Source organism: Coregonus clupeaformis, chromosome 1, assembly GCF_020615455.1.
Source record: "Coregonus clupeaformis isolate EN_2021a chromosome 1, ASM2061545v1, whole genome shotgun sequence".
NCBI classification, from domain to species: Eukaryota; Metazoa; Chordata; class Actinopteri; order Salmoniformes; family Salmonidae; genus Coregonus; species Coregonus clupeaformis.
In genome coordinates this window covers 28,057,906-28,081,983 of record NC_059192.1, presented here as the reverse complement: position 1 = coordinate 28,081,983, position 24,078 = coordinate 28,057,906, and the positions used below count along the sequence as shown (strand labels likewise).

The following is a 24,078-nucleotide window of genomic DNA, read 5'->3' as shown; positions in this document are numbered from 1 at the left end:
TCATGAATTAACTGTAAATTAACTGGCATTGTGGTGCCAGGACAACAACCTCTCCCTCAATGTCAGTTAAACAAAGGAGTTGATTGTTAACGTCATAAAGCAGAGGAGGGAACATGCCCCAATCCACATCAACGGGACTGCAGTAGAGAGAGTCAGCAGTTTTAAGTTCCTTGGCATCCACATCACCGAGGACTTGACATGGACAAACAACACCACCACTCTTGTCAAGAGGGCGCAACAGCGTCATGTGTGCTAAGGTGCGGAGAGTCAGTGCAGGTGTTCAGTCCAGTTCAAGTGCTCAGCAGTCTGATGGCTTGTAGATAGAAACTGTCTTTGAGCCTGTTGGTATCAGACCTCATGCTCTGATACCGTCTGCCCGGCAGTAAGGGAGTGAACAGCTCGTGGTTGTGGTGTGTGGGGTCCTTGATGATACTGCGTTCCTTCCTCAGGCACCGTTTTGAGAAGATGTCCTGGATGGGTGGGCGCACGGTCCCAGTGATGTACTAGGCTGTCTTCACCACCCACTGGAGGGGCCTTGCGGTCGTGGACGGAGCAATTCTCCTAGCAGGCCATGATGCAACCGGTCAGGACGCTCTCAATGGTACAGCAGTAGTATTTGAAGAGGACCCAGGGTGGCATGCCACATTTCTTCAGCCACCTCACTCACGCACACACCCACACATATATACACTCATCCACACACACACACATATAAATTCTTGCTACACACACATCACAACTGCTGCTACCAGACTCTTATTATGATTGCTAAATACTGCGCTTATGTAAATAAGGTATTTCTGTTTTAATTTTTTATAAATGTGCAAATAAACCTGTTTTCGCTTTGTCATTATGGGGTATTGTGTGTAGATTGCTGAGGATTTTTAGATATTTAATCAATTTTAGAATAAGGCTGTAACGTAACAAAATTTGAAAAAAGTCAAGGAGTCTGAATACTTTCTGAAGGCGAATATCCTATACATATGACTAATAAAACATGAAACTTCATAAAAATCTACTAGAGTAAAATATTCATTTTATTATGTATAAAATATGAATAACCTTACAATTACATTCTCAGATATTATTTAAATAAATAAGTACTATACCACATGATTGATCCAATTTATAAACACACATGTTGTTGTTTGAAAGAACAGCAAATGGAGAGAGAGAGAGCAGATGGTAAAAAAATGTTTTGAGGTGATTCACTCATCTTTTGTGTCGCTATCTCTGATCAAATGAAGAGAAACCCACCCACAACAATAAAAGCAAACCACACTTTGCAAGCTCCCTCTCTTCTTCACAAACACACAGTGTTTTATCTAAAGCATCCCCCATTACAACAAAAAAGTGATGTGAATGCTCTCACACAAGCTTCTCATAATAAGCAATGAAAAACAACCAGTCTAACAGCAGTGTTTTTCTGCCTGAAATGGACATTTGACAATTCCCCTCTGATGTTTTTCTCAGGCCGATTTCTGCTCAATGACCATTTTATGGCTTTGAATGCAGTCACAGTACATTGACTAGAAACTGTTGTGACCCTGTTCCCAAAACAGAACACATATAGCAGATTCACTCTATAACAAGGTCACTAACAAGGCCACTGTCACATCTTTGTAGCGTACATGCTCTCTCTGTCTTGCTATTTAGCTTAACAGACAGATGTGATGAGTGAGACAACGTATAGGAGCACAGCATTGACACCAGCACCCAGGCTAAGAGATCATGGCAGCCAGCACTTTGTTCACTCTGCTATGGATGACAGCTATTGATCATCCATGGCTACTTAATGGATGAGCTCCACTTAAGTGAATTAATCTCAAACAGAAAGAGGGGAAAAACCCAGACATGCTTCCCCATTATGTGGTTGGGATGGTTTGCGGGGTGATTAGTAAACGTCTCCTGTACGTTGTCTGAACGACTCACACATGTGGCGGGCCAACTCAGAGTGGCTTTGCGGGGGCAGGCAGGAGGTTGACTAAACTTGCAGGCATTTTTTATCACACACTGATCTGAACATTTCTCTTTGAGGTTTCAGGTCTCCATTCATCATTAACAGGTGTAGTTATTTTACCCCACATGCCCTGCAGGAGAGAGTGACCGTTCCGCCACTGTACTTCTCTCCTCTCTTCTCCTCTTCCTTTCTCCCACACACGTTGTAAACAGACACTGAAACAAGAGGACAGAAACTCAAATTAGCCCCGTGTCTGTATTTACCGATCGCAAAGTGCTATTGGAATTAGTCAGACATAAAGGCGATTGACTGAAGGTCAATAACTTTGTGGAGCTGAATTTGAGGTGTAAATTACATGGCTAAGGCAGTCTGAGAGATTGTCAATTGGGAGTGTCAGAGAAAAGCCATTGCATGGGCATTAATCAAATACATGCCAGAATGAAGATAATGTAGTGACAGAGATACAATACATATCTCAAAAATAGTATTTGTTTTTACAAAGCAATTCAGGTAGACGCTCATCTAAGTATAGGTGTATGTGTGTAAACACACACAGACTATGAGCAAACACATTTAATTCTGCTTCAACTGACAAAGAAAAACATATATGCTAGGTTCCTAGGTGGTGGTCAGATTCTATTAATTAACAGTCACACTGTATTATTTAGGGTTTTGTAATATACTCAAACAAGGAGGAAAAACAACAAAACAAACCAAGACATTTTTTAAATAAGCGGTATGCCTAAGCCATTTAAAAATAGCACCTATTTCAAACAGGAAGTGAGGCTAATATCTGCATTGGTTCAGAACAGCTAAAAAACAAGTCTAAATCCTGTAATGTTTCCACTTTCAACATACCTTTCCTATGAAGGAAGCATATAGCAAGTCCTAAAATATACACACACATTGATTAACCATGCCCTGTGTCTGTCTATTAAATAGGGCATATTACATCAGGCCTTACAAGATTTCCAATATGAGACTTAGATGTCATATCCCCATCAAAACCATATAAACCAGATACAAATGACCAGTGTCCATTTGAAGAGAAACAAATTCCCACACACAGGACAGCAGTTAAGATACACAGCAGCAAGCTTAATCAAGAGGTTATAGCTATGCAAATATTGCTAAATATTACAGTTGGGGTAACATGATAAGTGGATACAGGATTTTAAGGACTATTTCTCACACATAAATAATCACACAATCTGACTAATGGAAATCTGAGGAGATCAAGAGGCCTGGACAGGTGAAACGAGTGACAGGTCTCAGCTTTAAAACAAACATACTGTGGAAATATCTGCCACTCACTAACATTATACTGTACACCAAACTGACAGCCATCACAATAATACAGGATACTGTATACACTTTACTCATGACAACAAAAAATAACACTTACAACTAAATGTGTAATGTGCCTTCTTTATGGTCATGAAAGCAGGGAGTCCATATTCTACAACTAAGTACACTTTAAACTATTCCAGAAAACTATAACTACCTACAATTAAATTATACCATGGAGTCATCTAAATATTACAGGAAACCAACACATACAGTAACCTACATGATAGCAATAACACACTTCAACACACTGTATCAACGTGATACAGGAAATACACAAACTGTCTAAACTTCATCAAAATTAAATACAAGCTAAAGGAAAAAAATATTGGAAATGTACAACTATTGCCTTAAACTAATTTGTGATTAACTAAGACTGTGTTTGGATGGTAGATATATGCTTTAGATTACCATGCTTTCTTTTGTGAACCAATCATTTCCACCAGTAGTCTGTGTCTCAGGTAAAAAAAGAAATAGAGCCTTAAAATATATTGCACTTGTTTTTTTGATAGGCATTTGTTGTTGCTGAAAAGGTTAACGATTTTTCCTATCGAAACTGAGTGGGTTGTGAAAGAACATTTCATGAGGCAAATTTCCCCTGAGCGCCTGTAATATTATCACCCCAGCCATCATAGTTTCAGAATGACTTCTGGATGTATTTATATAAAAACAAGTCTAACACAAATAGGTTACAATATTAATGAGCTACTACAGTTTATAACATCATTTCTTAATGAATGCTGATCTGGTCAACTTTTGACTTATTAATAAACACTCAAAGTTAAGGCCTAACAAAAATGTTGAGGCCTTTAACAAAAATAACAAACACTTCAGTTTTTCATAGAATACAATTAGCTGTTTATCATGAAGAAATATACATATAAAATAATATACATATTTAGGTCAACAATTTGTACTGGGTTTGTTAAGTGTGAATTTGTTTCCAAATCAAATAAACAACTCTTACTTTAAACAGATCATTTGACCCATTTCTATATTTAACAGAAAACATGACAGCATGCTTGTAAAAATACTAAACATAGGGTTTACTGTGCATTTTCACTATCAAAATTAGTCAGATGACACAGAAGAGGTTTTGAGAGCGTTTCTTTGATGCGTTCCGTGGTTAAACTGAGAGGATTTCAGAGCCGTGGGCAGACTTGCCGAGTCTTTTCCCACCTTTTTATTTGTCATAGACAGAGAAAGAGAGAGAGATAAAGATAGAGAAAAGGAATTATGATACACTTACAGCTTCAAAACATGATGCTTAACAGAGTTACTGTACCATTTGGAATTCCCTCCGAAGAGAGAGGCTGAGGCAACAAGAGGAGGAAAGACAGCAATGTTCTCAAAACAGTACCACCCATTTCAAGCTGAATTGTGAAGCATGACATTACCATGATCTGTAACATGATGAAAGTTAATAGACTGAAGTTACATTTAGGGCTCAAACTGGTTTCAATTTAAAAACGATCTTAGAGAGAAGGTTGACATTGGGCACTGGAGATAAAGACCAATCACTCCAACGTAATAACGAACCCCAACGATCAACACTGAAACTCACACAAATAAGAAAATCACTTTTCAGAAGGACAACTATAGCCACCATGGTGACGTAAACAAAAGCCAGACGTAACCCTTCCTCCATCTGAAAGCACATTAACCTCATCTGACATTTACCTAAAATGTATAAATGACTGAACATGTATAGTTTGACTGTAACTTGAAATACAGCTGCTTACAGGTGAAAACCGTGACACCATAGAAGCACAATATGCAATTTCAACAACTTGACACTGCCAGTTTGTTTAGTAAATAAAGCTATGGATTCAAGGACTGAAAGTCCATGAGAAAGTAACATATTTTGCTATGCATTGCTTGTTTATAAAGACTCAAATGATAACACAAATTTAAACAGTGATACATACATACAACCTTAGATTATGTTTTATGATGGGTTAAGTTGTACAAGCTCCTAAAGGCATTTATATGTATATGTGCCTTAAAAATGTAGCATTTTCTTTACATAAAAATCAGACAATTCTAGCCATCAGTGAATTAATCTTCTATTTTCTGAACACTGTAGAGTAACAGACTCCATCCACATCACATGGACTGAGGTGTGCAGCAGACATTTTGTGCCCGTGTGAAAGCTGTTAAGAGTCTGCAGGCCTCCCACAGTCTGGCTAGGAGCAACCCGAATGTCACACACAACCACAGGTGGGAGTGTTGACACACACTTTGCTATCAGGAAATGTGAATGTTTATGTGGATTATAATTAATGGACATTTTTGTAGGGGTTGATACATTTTTCGTAAGGGAAAATCAAGTCTGAAATTTTAAAGGGGAAATTACAAACTTCAGAAGTCTTTTTAAACCTCAAATACACTACAAGGAACGTTCTCCTGCAACAGGGTGATCAAATTAAGATCCTACACAAAAGTGTCCTGAAGTTCTACAGGTAAATGTCTATAGAGGACATTCATTAATTTGTTACATATTATCAACTGTATTCTCTTGTTGTTAGTGATAGTCCATCCCAATTTGCATGGCCTAACATAATTCCTCTCATACCATTTGTGTACCAAAATACAGTGAAACTGGAGCACCTAATTTGATTAAATTAAGTTTTACAAAAGAACAAGCAAGATACCAGGCGGTAGTTCCAATAATGTGCATTTTACTGTTAAATACATTAACAATATCACCAACTTCCAGCTAGTTCCAAGAATGTGAATTTAACTTTTACATGAACAAAAACAAACCAACTTCCAGGTCAAACAAATTATGCCTGAAAACAAAACTGAGAAAGGTTTGTGGTTTTCAGAAAAAGCTCAGACAGATATTTTGTGGAGGATTTGATATTTCTGGGTGACATTTCAACATCCTATGTGTTTGGTTGGTGCCATCTGTGCATTCAAAACAAGCCCACGCGCACCTTGACTCACTGCTCAGTGCTTAAATGTCCCTCCTTTTGTGGGAACCTTACACATTCTCTCACACAAACAGAATGTCATATTGATGGTTATAAGTTATTGTTGCTTTATTCACATTGCCCTATACTATTGGCAAATTGATAGTCATCAGATTCAATGTTTAATGCAGTATTATGATGTGTACATATATACACACTGAAGACTGCCTAACTCTGAAACCTATTTGAGCAAGTCCAGCTTTAGGGTGTCATAAACAATCATCTCTGAAACATCTGCCTGGACTGTATCTGGACTGTCTAGACAGCTCTGAACTTTGTGTAATTGTCCTTTTAACCTGAAATGCATTAACTGTAATTTGTATATTTATATTACACTGTACTAGAGATTTATAATTGCCATCAGCATGCAATTCTTAGCCATGTGTATAATGTTTGACTTGACTAACATGACCTTGAAAGGTCAGGGGTCACATTCATACCTCTCCTCAGTTCTCTTTTAAAATGCCATGGCAATAATGCATAAGCATCTAGATAATGCACTCCAACTCAAATGAACATCAGAAACACTAATTAGAAAGGTCAACACTGACATTTTTAAAATACCCAAAGTGATGGTATAGTTTGGAACAGGTTATTGTATTGTAGTACATTACAGTACATCATTTTTGTCTGTGTGGATAAAATCAACCCTCACTTATCGGAGTATGTCTTTTTTGAGTATCAAGGGTATGTCACATCTCAAACTTCTATGACATGGTCTTCAAAACCAGACCCTTGCTCAATTTCCTTTTTCAGAGGAGAACAATTGCACAGTCAAACAGCTTTCAAATTGTTACGTCAAAGTCCACTGAAGTTTCACTCTGTCTCAGGTTGGTATATTGTAGGCCTACAATACCTTTTCAGCGGCTAGGGTTTCATAGATGCAATCTGCTTCAATCACCAGTTATGTCATCCTCTTATTTTCACTTGCTTACTGTCACAATGTATCTGTCAGATACCCAAGGACAATATTACAATGTGACTCTTCTCAAAAAAACAACAACAGTAAGGCTAATAACATTACTTTATGTTACACACATTTTACCTTAATTGTGTCAACTAAAATATATATTTTTTGTTCCTATAAACCTATTGCAACTCTAGCCGAGCTATGTCGTGTGCATCTTTAGGATGTGTGACATAGTTATTACGGACATCTACATAAAAGTGACCATAATAATACTTTAAGATTATAACACCACCTAGACAAATAGATGCTGTGAGGTAGGACAATGGGATGGACACATCAGAAATAGATTAATCATGTTATGCTATCTTGTATTATTTCGACCTAAATCTCCCTAAGTGCTCAGTGCCTCTGTTGTCATGTTTTCTTAACGTCTCCTTTGTCATGAAGACAGATTTCCACAAAGTGATTTCGATTAAGTGGTCTTCTAGTTAGACACAGCTCATTCTACAGCTCTGCTGTCTATTCCTTAAATCCCTCTGTCTCTCTACACTGCACGCTCACACTAACTCAGCTTCTTTTGACAATCAATGCCCAAACAATCAGTACAGGCAAGGCACATGTCAAAACACTACTGTCAGGTACTGGATGATGGTCAGAGCTCGATGCGCGAGCGCCCACATACACACACACAAACAAACTTGTTGTCAAACAAAGAGAGGCACAACGCCTAATCAAGGATGTAACTGTTCAATGCAAAAAGGTTCTCATGAAAATAGCAAACCTCATACTTACTACAAATTACAGAATCCATAGACTGAAATAATTTGTGTATATTTACCAAACCCCTTGTACTTTCTTCATGCAGGAGGGAACCATTTTGCTTGGTTGGAGATAAGGAGAGTGTGGCATGAAATCAAAAAGTATTACTTGATTTATAAAGCAGTAGGCCCTATCTTGCGGATACATCTCTTTAAAGTTATGATGACTTTCTCATATTTTTTCCAGTGACTGAAAGTGAAAAATACTTAAAGGATAAGCATCATGATTTGCCATAACCACAGACTGTGGAGGTGTTTGACTCAGAAATGGCCAGTCACAACTTTCCTTCGACACAATAGGCTTCTAGCTGTGCACAATTCTCCAGAACTCTAGAGACCAATATAACACTTTTTTACTGAAGGCTACAAGTTACATTTATGTGACATTTAACACACATCTTTTAACACCCATTTCTGGTATCAGTGACTACAGATCTGTGAGAGACAATGTCATTGAGTTTTCCCAAATCAAGCCTGCTTATCATAGCCACAAAATCTTAACCAATCTGTGTCATGTCCTCCTTTTTAAATGAACCCTTGTCATGGTTTACAAGTGTAAAAATGGGCCTATTACAGAAGAAATGTGTATCTCATTTGTATTTCATTGCTTCATTCAATCTTTGATATTGCAGTATGCTTCCAGGGAAATAATGTGCACTTCTAAATCAGTATTTCAATATCATGATGATTATTTTCAAAATCTTTCTATTTGATATTGGATTTATATTCACCAGTAAAATATGTATTCATGTTTAAAAAACAAATAGATACTGCAGGTGTTTTATATTGACCTCAAGGCTACCACTCCCTACAGTGCTGCATGTTGCATAAATTTGCTCCAAATAGTCATATCCAAACCTCCACCAAGTTAGCTAAATGTCAGGGAAGGCCTATTCTTATCAAATCCTTATCAAACAGGATGTCTCAGCACAATTTGTGACATTTGATCGTTTTGTTGGTTCAGAAAGCAGTAGGCCTATAAATAAACAAACTCATAGTTTCGCGTTTGTGTCTACACATGTGCAACTGCTGTTATGGATGCAAATACTCTAATCAAAACAAAAAAGGAACAACAGTTAATTTCTAAAAATGATATATAGGCCTAACCAGGATTGTATCTACACTAGTAGGTTATTTGCAACTAGCCTTATATTAAGGTTTACTTTTTTACCAAAGAAAAAATGCTTGCATTAATTCATAACATACTTTACCCTGCCTTCATGTTCATCTACCTCAAATACCTCGTACCCCTCCCTGCACACTGATCTGGTACTCGTGCTCTCTGTATATCGCTCCATTATTGTGTATCGTATTCCTCGTGTGTAACTATTTTTAAACTCTGCATCGTTGGGAAGGGCTGATAACCAAGCATTTGACGTTAGTCTACACCGGTTATATTCAGCGCATGTGACAAATATAATTTGATTTGATTTGATAAGCAATATTTACGGGTAGCTTGCCATGCATAGTTTTCTATTATACATTTTGCTCTCAAAGTTTTTTAAATAATACAATAGCCTTTGGTTAATTCACTAGGTTTAGGCTACTGAGCATATCAACCTGTTTTCTCAAAACAAAAAAGCACATAAAGAGTTGTAGATCTATGACATTTCGATAAATTCATCAAACATTACATTACATTTTCGGTTATACGATTCTTTACAATTAGGCCTACATTGTTAAGCAAGATATTTGAATAGCTTAGTTGACTAAGATCCATCAATAATTTTCAAATCTATTCTGAATTTCAAGACGTTGAAATAATATGTGGTGTAGGCTATTCCATGTTATCGCAATAACCAAATTAAATAGACTGACACAATTATAGAACATTAGTATGAGACTGTAATATGTGTTGATATATTGTTATCACACATATTCTGAAATCACTTTAGCAAAACATTCTGAAGAAGATGACTTGGCGTTTTCTGAGTGAGCAATTTACGAAAGTTACCCACTGCGCACACACTGTGGGACACTCTTTTCACCGCACATCGATACAAAGTGATTTTCGTAGCATGTTAGGATAGCGTTTTCGCTAACCCTAACCCTTTTCCTAACCTTAACTTCAGACTCCTAACCTGCTACGAAAAAGTCACTTCGGTATCGAAGTGCCATGAAAAAAATGTTTCCCCACACGCTGGTTGAATCAATGTTGTTTCCACATTTGCCTGTGGTTTTGTCAAAAATAACACTACATATATTGCAGGCTAATAATGTATGTATATAGAGCAGGGTTCTTCAATTCCGGTCCTGGAGGGCCGAAACACCTCTGTTTTTCATCCTCTCCTTCTAATCAGGGGCTAATTCAGACCTGGGACACCAGGTGAGTGCAATTAACTACCGGGTAGAAATAAAAAACAGAAGTGTTTCGGCCCTCCAGGACCGGAATTGAAGAACCCTGATATAGAGACTGTATAAGTCACAATGAACAGCGGGTACATGAGTAAACTGTGTTATAGGACCACTGCTTTATTGCACTACACTCAATATAGGCCTATTCTAATGTGATACATACAGAACTATATAAACGTTAGGCATATATGAAATAAGATATTTTACTCGGTTATCGTTGCATTACAAGACCATGTTGAAACGAAAAAAAAAAGTACAATGAGGTGTTATAAAATGTCCAATTGCCCTTTTCATTGCGGCAAAAACTCAGAGCTCAGAGGCTTTCCTGGGACTGTAACGCCATCTACTGGTTATAACCTGCCAATCATTTCTGGAAGGACCAGACAACCCTTATTTCTGAGAAATAACTCTCAGAAGGTGTAACAGCACCTCTACAACCCCAGGCGGCTGAATACATTTGCATGGTTCCTAAGACCCTCATAAACTTCTACAGATGCACTATTGAGAGCATTCTGTCGGGATGCATCACCTACTGGTATGGCAACTGCACCGCTCTCCAGAGGGTGGTGCGGTCAGCTCAACGCATCAACGGGGGCATGCTGCCTGCCCTTACTCCCTCCAGGACAGCACTCGATGTCAAAGGAAGGCCAAAATGATCATCAAGGACCTCAGCCACCCGAGTCATAGTCTGTTCACTCTGCTACCATCTAGCAGACAGAGACAGTACAGCTTCTATCTCCAGGCCATCAGACTGTTGAACAGCCATCGCACCATCTCCTGTACTAAGAGACAAAGATAGACTCACTTACACAAAACACACACACGTTCACACACCTAATACACACGCAGACTCCTGTACTCACATATACACTCACACACACATACACCCATACTTACAAACACATGCACATACACACACACTCACACAGCCAACGCTGCTGTCACATGTATATAGCCTAGAGACATGAAATACTGGACCGTTTCTTTAATACTGTTTTTCACACTGTATTCATATACTGTATTCTTCACATTGCTCATTCTAATATATCAACTACTGTACATTGCATTTTGTTACACTGTTTATACACTGGATTCTCGACATAGCTCACTGTAATATATCCACTGCTGTACATAACATTCTAAGTATATATTTATGGTGTATATACGCATAGATTGCATTTGGATTACTGATACAGTGTGGTTTGGGATGTTAACTGGATTCGTTCTGACATTCGTGATTTCTTGTTTATTTGTGTACTTGTTTGACATTTTTGCTGCTCTGTTAGGCGCTATTAACACAAGCATTTGTCTGGACCCCTATAACCTCTGATAAACTGTGTATGCGAACAATACATTTTGATTTGATTTGTGTTGATGTATTTGTCAACATAAACTGTTGAATGAGCATGTTGTTGTGTAATTCTATTCCTTTGTTTCATGCTATAAATATAGTGCCACTGTGAAAACAACTGAATCCCATAGTCCATATTGCAAGCATACTGTAGTTTAAAAACTGCTGAGTCCAAAACAGTTATTCAAAATGTGACACATACAACTAAATATTTTAGTAGTTTAACTACTGGTAAACCTATGTTTTTCTTTTGAATCAAGGCCAGAGGGTTTAAACTACCATTATGGAAAAAACACATTAATTTCACATGAACACATGTGAAGTGTTCCAAAAACACATGTTTTCATGTGATCACGTGATCTTATGTAAAGCAACATGTGATAACATGAAACTACACGTGGAAACCTGTGATCACATGTGAAGTTCCAAAAACACGTTTTCACGTGAAATTTCATGTGAAATCATGTGATTTTCCACATTTGAAATCATGTGGTTTTTCTGTAAGAGCTCAACCACAATCATTCCTGTCGAAACACTTGACACACACTGAAACCCTCACACACACATTAGGCCTGTATTATTAGAAGAAATCTGCTGTGTCTTACTAGATACACACACCTGATGTACTGAAAAGGTCATTATTACTCATTGTTTAGGTATTAATCATTGAGCGCAGACCAGAACTCATGACTACTTCCATTTCACTCAGGATGCAAAAACTACGCTACTACTACTCATATACATCAGTGACATTAACTTGACATTTATACATTTTCTATTTGACATCATCTATACAGGGAATCAAAAACCTCCCACTCTGAATGAAGATTAAAATTTGTAAACACAACCCACACAACATGATAACTGACAAGTTCTGCACCGTATGAAGAAACCTTTTAAGTCATGTTGAGATGCTTACATTTCAAGACCAATCCTTACTGCTAAAACTACTCAACTAAATGTTATGCAAACTAGTTTTATTTGTCACATGCACAAGTACAGTGAAATGATTGACTTGCAAGCCCTACCCAACAGTGCAGTATTCAATATATAAATATTATATCTCATCAAAAATAAAAATAAATACGAGAAATAAGAAATAAGAGAGGAAGCTATATAAAGGGTCAGTGCCAATATCAAATGTACAATGTGCAGGGATACTGGAGTATTTGGGTTAGATATGTACATGCAGGGATGTACATGCTGGATAAATAATAATAATAATAATAATAATAATAATAATAGTAAACAGTATGGCAGCAGCATAAGTTGTAGGTGGGATGAGTCTTGTCCTTGAGGCAGAATTGACTTTTTGGTCGTAATTTAAGGTTAGGGTTAGGCATTAGGGTTAGCAGTGTTATTAAGGTTAGGGTTAGGTTTAAAATCAGATTTTATGACTTTGTGGCCTTGCCAGGTTGACATTTATTGGGATGAGTCTTGTCCTTGAGGCAGAATTATATAGGCAGGAATATATAAATACTTATGGTAATATAATAATGGTAATATATACAGTGCCTTCGGAAAGTATTCAGACCCCTTGACTTTTTCCACATTTTGTTACGTTACAGCCTTATTCTAAAATTGATATTTTTTTTAGATGTTCCCTCATCAATCTACACACAATACCCCATAAAGACAAAGCAAAAACAGGTTTTGGGAAATTTTTGGGAAATTTATAAAAGATAACAAACGGAAATACAGTGGGGGAAAAAAGTATTTAGTCAGCCACCAATTGTGCAAGTTCTCCCACTTAAAAAGATGAGAGAGGCCTGTAATTTCATCATAGGTACACGTCAACTATGACAGACAAATTGAGAAGAAAAAAATCCAAAAAATCACATTCTAGGATTTTTAATGAATTTATTTGCAAATTATGGTGGAAAATAAGTATTTGGTCACCTACAAACAAGCAAGATTTCTGGCTCTCAAAGACCTGTAACTTCTTCTTTAAGAGGCTCCTCTGTCCTCCACTCGTTACCTGTATTAATGGCACCTGTTTGAACTTGTTATCAGTATAAAAGACACCTGTCCACAACCTCAAACAGTCACACTCCAAACTCCACTATGGCCAAGACCAAGGATCTGTCAAAGGACACCAGAAACAAAATAGTAGACCTGCACCAGGCTGGGAAGACTGAATCTGCAATAGGTAAGCAGCTTGGTTTGAAGAAATCAACTGTGGGAGCAATTATTAGGAAATGGAAGACATACAAGACCACTGATAATCTCCCTCGATCTGGGGCTCCACGCAAGATCTCACCCCGTGGGGTCAAAATGATCACAAGAACGGTGAGCAAAAATCCCAGAACCACACGGGGGGACCTAGTGAATGACCTGCAGAGAGCTGGGACCAAAGTAACAAAGCCTACCATCAGTAACACACTACGCCGCCAGGGGACTCAAATACTGCAGTGCCAGACGTGTCCCCCTGCTTAAGCCAGTACATGTCCAGGCCCGTCTGAAGTTTGCTAGAGTGCATTTGGATGATCCAGAAGAGGATTGGGGAGAATATCATATGGTCAGATGAAACCAAAATATAACTTTTTGGTAAAAACTCAACTCGTCGTGTTTGGAGGACAAAGAATGCTGAGTTGCACCCAAAGAACACCATACCTACTGTGAAGCATGGGGGTGGAAACATCATGCTTTGGGGCTGTTTTTCTGCAAAGGGACCAGGACGACTGATCCGTGTAAAGGAAAGAATGAATGGGGCCATGTATCGTGAGATTTTTAGTGAAAACCTCCTTCCATCAGCAAGGGCATTGAAGATGAAACGTGGCTGGGTCTTTCAGCATGACAATGATCCCAAACACACCGCCCGGGCAACGAAGGAGTGGCTTCGTAAGAAGCATTTCAAGGTCCTGGAGTGGCCTAGCCAGTCTCCAGATCTCAACCCCATAGAAAATCTTTGGAGGGAGTTGAAAGTCTGTGTTGCCCAGCGACAGCCCCCAAAACATCACTGCTCTAGAGGAGATCTGCATGGAGGAATGGGCCAAAATACCAGCAACAGTGTGTGAAAACCTTGTGAAGACTTACAGAAAACGTTTGACCTGTGTCATTGCCAACAAAGGGTATATAACAAAGTATTGAGAAACTTTTGTCATTGACCAAATACTTATTTTCCACCATAATTTGCAAATAAATTCATAAAAAATCCTACAATGTGATTTTCTGGATTTTTTTTTCTCATTTTGTCTGTCATAGTTGACGTGTACCTATGATGAAAATTACAGGCCTCTCTCATCTTTTTAAGTGGGAGAACTTGCACAATTGGTGGCTGACTAAATACTTTTTTTCCCCACTGTATCACATTTACCTAAGTATTCAGACCCTTTACTCAGTACTTTGTTGAAGCACCTTTGGCAGCGATTACAGCCTCGAGTCTTCTTCGGTATGACGATACAAGCTTGGCACACCTGTATTTGGGGAGTTTCTCCCATTCTGCCATCAGAAATTATTCAGACCCCTTGACAATTTCCACATTTTGTTACGTTTTGTTCTATAATTGATTAAATAAAAACATTTTTTCAGCAATCTACTCACAATACCCTATAAAGACAAAGCAAAAACAGGTTCTTAGACATTATTGAAAAAAAAAAAAAAAGTATTTACATAAGTATTCAGACCTTTTGTTATGAGACTCGAAATTGAGCTCAGGTGCATCCTGTTTCCATTTATCATCCTTGAGATATTTGTACAACTGAGACAGGATTGTGTCGAGGCACAGATCTGGGGAAGGGTACCAAAACATTTCTGCAGCATTGAGAAGGTCCCCAAGAAAACAGTGGCCCCCATCATTCTTCAATGGAAGAAGTTTGGAACCCCCAACACTCTTCCTAGAGCTGGCCGCCCGGGCCAAACTGAGCAGTGCAATCGGGGGTGGGCCTTGGTCAGGGAGGTGACCAAGAACCCGATGGTCACTCTGACAGAGCTCCAGAGTTCCTCTGTGGAGATGGGAGAAGCTTCCAGAAGGACAGCCATCTCTGCAGCACTCCACCAATCAGGCCTTTATGGTAGAGTGGCCAGACAGATGCCACTCCTCAGCAGAAGGCACATGACATCCCGCTTGGAGTTTGCCAAAAGGCACCTAAAGACTCTCAGACCATGAGAAACAAGATTCTCTGGTCTGATGAAACCAAGATTGAACTATTTTTGCCTGAATGCCAAGCATGACGTCTGGAGGAAATCTGGCACCATCCCTACGGTGAAGCATGGTGGTGGCGGCATCATGTTGTGGGGATGTTTTTCAGAATAGGAGAAACTCCCCAAATACAGGTGTGCCAAGCTTGTAGCATCATACCCAAGAAGACTCAAAGCTGTAATCGCTGCCAAAGGTGCTTCAACAAAGTACTGAGTAAAGGGTCTGAATATGTATGTAAATGTGATATTTCCGTATTTCTAATAACCTGTTTTTGCTTTGTCATTATGGGGTATTGTGTGTAGATTGATGAGGGAAAAAACTATTTAATCAATTTTAGAATAAGGCTGTAACATAACAAAATGTGGAAAAAGTAAAGGGGTCTGAATACTTTCCGAATGCACTGTACATGTAAATAGGAGTAATAGTGACCAGTAGCAGGATAAATCCAGTACCAGTCAAAAGTTTGGACACACATACTCATTCCAGGGTTTTTCTTTATTTTTACTATTTTCTACATTATAGAATAATAGTGAAGACATCAAAACTGTGAAATAACACATATGGAATTATGTAGTAACCAAAAAAGTGTTAAACAAATCAAAATATATTTTATATTTGAGATTCTTCAAAGTAGCCACCCTTTGCCTTGATGACAGCTTTGTACACTCTTGGCATTCTCTCAACCAGCTTCACGAGGTAGTCACCTGGAATGCATTTCAATTAACAGGTGTGCCTTGTTAAAAGTTAATTTGTTAATACGTTTGAGCCAATCAGCTGTGTTGTGACAAGGTAGGGGTGGTATACAGAAGATAGCCCTATTTGGTAAAATACCATATTATGGCAAGAACAGCTCAAATAAGCAAAGAGAAATGACAGTCCATCTTTACTTTAAGACCTGAAGGTCAGTCAATACAGAACATTTCAAGAACTTTGAAAGTTTCTTCAAGTGCAGTCGCAAAAACCATCAAGCGCTATGATGAAACTGGCTCTCATGAGGACCGCCTCAGGAATGTAAGACCAAGAGTTACCTCTGCTGCAGAGGATAAGTTCATTAGTGTTAACTGCACCTGAGATTGCAGCCCAAATAAATGCTTCACAGAGTGCAAGTAACAGACACATCTCAACATCAATTGTTCAGAGGAGACTGCGTGAATCAAGCCTTCATGGTCAAATAGCTGCAAAGAAACCACTACTAAAGGACACCAATAAGAAGAGACTTGCTTGGGCCAAGAACATGAGCAATGGACATTAGACAGGTGGAAATCTGGAAATCTGTCCTTTGGTCTGATGAGTCCAAAGTTTAGATTTTTGGTTCCAACCGCCGTGTCTTTGTGAGATGCATAGTAGGTGAACGGATGATCTCCGCATGTGTGGTTCCCACCGTGAAGCATGGAGGAGGAGGTGTGATGGTGCTTTGCTGGTAACACTGTCTGTGATGTATTTATAATTCAAGGCACACTTAACCAGCATGGCTACCACAGCATTCTGCAGTGATACGCCATCCCATCTGGTTTGCACTTAGTGGGACAATAATTTGTTTTTCAACAGGACAATGACCCAAAACACATCTCCAGGCTGTGTAAGGGCTATTTGACCAAGAAGGAGAGTGATGGAGTGCTGCATCAGATGACCTGGCCTCCACAATCATCCGACCTCAACCCAATTGAGATGGTTTGGGATGAGTTGGACCGCAGAGTGAAGGAAAAGCAGGCAACAAGTGCTCAGCATATGTGGGAACTCCTTCAGGACTGTTGGAAAAGCATTCCTCATGAAGCTGGTTGAGAGAATGCCAAGAGTGTGTAAAGCTGTCATCAAGGCAAAGGGTGGCTACTTTGAAGAATCTAACATCTAAAATATATTTTGATTTGTTTAACACTTTTTTGGTTACTACATGATTCCATGTCTTCACTATTATTCTACAATGTAGAAAATAGTACAAATAAAGAAAAACCCTTGAATGACTAGGTGTGTCCAAACTTTTGACTGGTAGATATATACTAATGGTAATGGAAATCAATTACAAAGCAATTACAAAATTAATATCAGCTTATAATACACATTTACAAAACTGTATCTACCCTCAAATTAAATGATTGTCCTATCACCAAATTCGCTAACGTAATTGACTAGCAGCTATAGTTGTTCTTCAGAATATGTCACATTAAATATTTTTGCAGCATTTATCTGATACATTAAAATTATACAATTTAGGTAGCAGATGTCATGGAGGCCTCTTTTTTCTGCCCAGTAACAGAATGCTGAGTAATCTCAGTCATATCCTCCTACGCTCAACTACCCACGCTAGACTGGTCTTGGTGTGCACCATGGTAATAATACCAAAACTACCAGCACTTAACAGACGCCCACAACACAACAGACACTCCATTTACAGTAAATGGGTGCAGTAGAAGCAGAACCAGAAGCATGGGGGATTCTGTAACCCATAGAGACCCATATATCACAGAAAATACCTCACCCAAGATTCCTTCCCACTTCAACTAAAAGCTTAAACATCTGATTTGGGTTATACAGTGTGACTCTTTTATTATACACTTCATTACACTACACTACTAGTTTTTCCATTAGAAATTATATGGATACTGTACATTACCGGGACTTTTATTATACTATACCTTACAGAAAACCTTGGGTTAATCAATCTAGCAAACAACCAATGAGGTGCATCTGTTTAAAGATTGCCCACATTTGGACGTGTTCTTGATGATAAAAAAATGGACTGAGTACAAGAGATATCTTGACTTTGGAAACATTTAGGTGATCATGTCAAGTGTTAAATAAAATTGATTCCACTTCTGCTTTGAATATGCCAATTACAGATGCATTGTGCATATACAGTACAGTATGCTGACTACACATTTACAAGAAGCGCAGCAGTATTGTGATAGTCACGTAACGCAGTTTAGAAATTAAATTACTTGAAAGTAGTAAACTTTTAAAATGTAGAGTGATGTGCAACATACAAAAAGTAGACTACTGTAGCCTACATCAAAAAAATGCCTGGAGAGAAAAACGGAATTCTCAATTGAAAGTCAGCTGCAATCAATACATTATGCCATGTTGGTTTGTCAAATGAATATAATTTGTGGTTAAGTTTGGCAGGCAGCATATATTACTACTCACACAGAAGTCAATCATTTGAAGTGGTAATACGCCTGCGGACATCCATCTGGTCTCTATATCATTTAACCTAACCTAACCTAACTTCAGTGACCAGTTTCTATTACTCATCAGTTCTCAATGTCTCCACAAAGTTCCATCACTAAACCCTCTGATAGTAGGAACATCATCAGCCACTAAAGAAATTGACATCACAAACGGCACTCATACATGGATGACCCAGCATATTCTTACCATTCAGTCACTCCCTCCTGGTCCTCTTCAGAACCCAGACCTTCTGAACACAAAGAACAACAGACAGACTACATCCATCTGAAATGGGTCAGTTTCATCACATTGAGTGAGACCCGTTCCCTGCCCACACACATAGCTGAATGCCCCACTCACACAGCACCCCCACCCAAGAAGACTACATATATCCAGATGAGTCAGAGAGAGCAAAAACAGAGTGAGCAGCTAGCGGAACACAATCGCTCATGCCTTAGCTGAGTCATCAAAATTACCACTTCCTATCTCTACATGCCAGTCATAACTCCCCTAATGACTTCTCAAGTTCTCAGGAATCCACACTGAACCATGGGAGGACTGGGTGTGGGAGAGTGTGTGTTCCGGAACCAGACTGAGGGGGTTGGGGAAGAGATGAAATTGAACTCTGAATTGGACATACATTTTGTGTGTGTGTATATCAATGTGTGCATGCACGCACACCTGTCTCAGTTGGACAAATGCATACCATGCCTCCGTCATAGCGATAACCTCACACTTGTGTGTGATGATAGTAGAGTACAGGAGGAGATTCTTTGGCCATTATCATGTTATACATCAGTATCCCAGGCCTTTGCAGCTGAGCAGCCCACTAGGAACGTGTTTGGTAACTCGTGTTTTTTACACCAACAAAGTAAGTTAAGTCAGAAGCTTGTGTAGTAGAGCTTTGTAAACAAAAAGGGAATAGTGACGTGATCTACGGGACTTTAATGAGGACCAGCCAACCTTTTGATACTGCATCCTGTTCACAGGGTTGGTTAACTCTTGAGGTTCCTCGGGTCCCTACCGAATTAGCTAAATCCGCTTTTAGTTTTAATGCACCTCACTGCTGGAACAATTTACAAAACTCATTACAATTTGATGTTCTGGTGCTGTTTGGGCAATTTAAAGTGATGATTGAGGACCTAGTAGCTGAGGAATGTAACTGTTTTTCTTACATTCTGCATTGTGCTGTATTTTTTATTTCAATTGACATTGTATTGATTGCTGTTTTGCGTCACATTGTATTTGATTGTTTTATTCCTGTGATCAGGGCTCCCTTAAAAATGAGACCCTGGTCTCAAATATTTTTCTCTGAATAAATAAATAATAAATTACAATTAAATTAAATAGGCTCTCCTATTCTCCAGAAGGGTCCATGGGAACCTAGGAGCTCTTCTGTAAATAGACACTTCCTCTGCTGCAGTTCCCACGCTGGTGGATGTCCCATTCCATACAACACACACACACACAGGCTACGGTATATTAGTACATCATATAGGACAGAATGCTGCCACGCCTTGTTTTAATAAGAAACATAGTATGTACTACGTATACTTTTTCCACATTTTGTTACGTTACAGCCTTATTCTAAAATTGATTAAATTATTTTTCCCCCCCTCATTAATCTAATGACAAAGCAAAAACAGGTTTTTAGACATTTTTGCAAATGTATTACAATTAAAAAACTAAAATATGACATTTACATAAGTATTCATACCCTTTACTCAGTACTTTGTTGAAGCACCTTTGGCAGCGATTACAGCCTTGAGTCTTCTTGGGTATGACGCTACAAGCTTGGCACACTTGTATTTGTGGAGTTTCTCCGATTCTTCTCTGCGGATCCTATCCGTCAGGTTGGCTGCGGAGCATCGCTGCACAGCTATTTTCAGGTCTCTCCAGAGATGTTCGATCTCTGTGGCTGGGCCACTCAAGGACATTCAGAGACTTGTCCCGAAGCCACTCCTGCATTGTCTTGGCTGTGTGCTTAGGGTTGTTGTCCTGTTGGAAGGTGAACCTTTGCCCCAATCTGAGGTCCTGAGCGCTCTGGAACAGGTTTTCATCAAGGATCTCCCTGTACTTTGCTCCGTTCATCTTTCCCTCGATCCTAACTAGTCTCCCAGTCCCTGCCGCTGAAAAACATCCCCACAGCATGATGCTGCCACCACCATGCTTCACCGTAGGGATGGTGCAAGATTTCCTCCAGATGTGACACTTGGCATTCAGGCCAAAGAGTTAAATCTTGGTTTCATCAGACCAGAGAATCTTGTTTCTCATGGTCTGAGAGTCCTTTAGGTGCCTTTTGGCAAACTCCAATTGGGATGTCATGTGCCTTTTACTGAGGAGTGGCTTCCGTCTGGCCACTCTACCATAAAGGCCTGATTGGTGGAGTGCTGCAGAGATGGTTGTCCTTCTGGAAGGTTCTCCCATCTCCCCAGAGGAACTCTGGAGCTCTGTCAGAGTGACCATCGGGTTCTTGGTCACCTCCCTGACCAAGGCCCTTCTCTCCTGATTGCTCAAGCTCTAGGAAGAGTCTTGATGGTTCCAAACTTCTTCCATTTAAGAATGATGGAGGCCACTGTTTTCTTTGGGACCTTCAATGTTGCTGAAACATTTTGGTACCCTTCCCCAGATCTGTGCCTTGACACGATCCTGTGTTCGGAGCTCTACGGACAATTCCTTCGACCTCATGGCTTTGTTTTTGCTCTGACATGAACTGTCAACTGTGGGACCTTATATAGACAGGTGTGTGCCTTTCCAAATCATGTTCAATCAATTGAATTTACCATAGGTGGACTCCAATCAAGTTGTAGAAACCTCTCAAGGATGATCAATTTCGAGTCTCATTGCAAAGGGTCTGAATACATATGTAAATATGGTATTTATGTTTTGTATTTTTAATAAATGTACAGAAATGTCTAAAAAACTGTTTTTGCTTTGTCTTTATGGGGTATTGTGTGTAGATTGATCAATTATTTGATCAGTTTTAGAATAAGGCTGTAACGTAACAAAATGTGGAAACAGTGAAGGGGTCTGAATACATTCCGAATGCACTGTATGTACAGAGAAGTATGTTTTACACATCAAATGGAAACTGTAGAGACATTATGACTTGGAAATGTTTGCTCAGTGTTGCTGCGTGTAGGAGGATAGGGGGGTTTGGCTCTCTCCACTCAAGTCAATGTGAACTGTTAAGAATGCTATCTTCTTATCAAAAATTAAATAAAGGGTTGTGCTCTGATTGCTGCTGTTGCACTATTCACCTTACCCTAGAATTTTTCTAAAAGGGAAGACAACTCATAAAAATATACTGTATTTAGCATTCTACCACAAGCAGATAAATTGGACATTTGTCCTACGTGATTTTGGTCCCTAACCAAATCCATGCCCAGGGTCGCAACTTTGGTTTTAGAAGTGAGGGGGCCATAATAATAATAATAATAATACTTTAATTTTTTATCCAGTCGGATAAACACTCCAAACAGCCTACCCAACCACTCGGAGGCATCCGCATGGTCCTGAAGTACACCCGTTGCCTCGTTTTGCGTCACATTCCAATGATTTTGTGTTCTGAGATACCAAGCAAATAGGTATGGGCAGTGCGCACAACTTTCACTGCGGACGGGGCAGACAAAAATTTAATTTCAGAATGTGGGGGGGGACATGTCCCCGTCCGCAGTGAAAGTTGCGCCCCTGCCCATGCCTATTTGCTTGGTATCTCAGAACACAAAGATATCCAGAATGTCACTCTACACAGTCATCTCACCACTGAATCTAACTACTGACTCATAGCCCTATTGTTGCTGGTCTCTACAGATATGTGCATTGTGAATCCTCCTTTCAATAGATATTGCTCTGTCATGGAGGAGCTCATACTATATGTAAAGTCACATACATGGTATGTCCATCTGTTCATAAGATAAAGGGTGTTTTTAAGACTGTTTTTGGTCTTTGCAATGCTAGATTATTTATTTAGTAACCGTCCAGTGAAAATTTAAAAAGCTCATATTCTGTTTGCTCATACCCAAATAATATTGTTTACTCATCCTTTACTTGTAGTTGTGGCCAAAGCATAAATTAGAGAGAAAACACTCAGTATAACCCCACCTCAAACTTGTTTTTGATACAAACCGTTTCAAAAAACGCTTGAAATTTGCTTGGATAATGACATCATCCTCTTCTGCCAGGGGTCCTCTGTAGCTCAGCTGGTAGAGCACGGCGCTTGTAACGCCAAGGTAGTGGGTTCGATCCCCGGGACCACCCATACACAAAAAATTTATGTACGCATGACTGTAAGTCGCTTTGGATAAAAGCGTTTGCTAAATGGCATATTATTATTATATTATAAGATAGGCCCGTATGTGATTGGTCCAGCAAATTCTCCGGTTGGGGTAAGTATCCTTCTCGAGACTATGGGAGACAAGGGCTCAGGACTGCACACAAGCAAGCTAGCTAGCAAGCCAAGCAATCCACAGCTGGTGTTAGCATACAGGACAAAGCCTATGCAACAACTATCTCACCAGTCACTTCTATTTCAAATTATGTGGTTTGTAACAGTTGGTCTGCTGGCTGTTTGGAAGCAGTTAGCTATCGCGGCTAACTTAGCTAGCTGGCTAGCCAACAAGAAAGCAAGTCAAAGCAGATCCTCCACACAACAACCATCTCGCCATTCCATTCTATTTTAAATCCTGTGGTTTGTAGCTAAAAGTTGATGTCAAGAGGAAACCTAGTTAGCTGTTGTTGACTGATATAGGTACTAGCAGTAGCTAGCTAGCTAGCTTCACAACTAGCTAGTTGGGTAGTTAACAACTAAAATATCAGGAACATAGTACCAAAGCAAAGGACAGAAATGACTCAGGCTTGTGAAATAATCAGTCTGCATTTATTGCTGTAATAGTAAAGTGCCCTAGTAGTTCCATTGTGCATCCTGAATCCATCCACACTATTTTACTTGGTACAGCAGGGCTCGGGCAGTCTGCCCCAGTGCCTCCACGTGGGAGCTCATTTGAATATCCAAGTGTAAGGGCGTCTCATTGGCTTTTTACCAGTATATGCCAAA

General features: G+C 39.2%; 1 long non-coding RNA gene across 1 annotated transcript in view; it reads right to left on the bottom strand.

Moving 5' to 3' along the window:
* LOC121571862 overlaps positions 1-24,078 on the bottom strand; it is a 42,598-nt gene that overhangs the window by 8,276 nt on the left and 10,244 nt on the right. Inside the window, exon 2 of the long non-coding RNA XR_006001772.1 lies at positions 2,081-2,175. This is a non-coding gene — a long non-coding RNA (uncharacterized LOC121571862). The remainder of the gene's footprint in view (positions 1-2,080; positions 2,176-24,078) is intronic.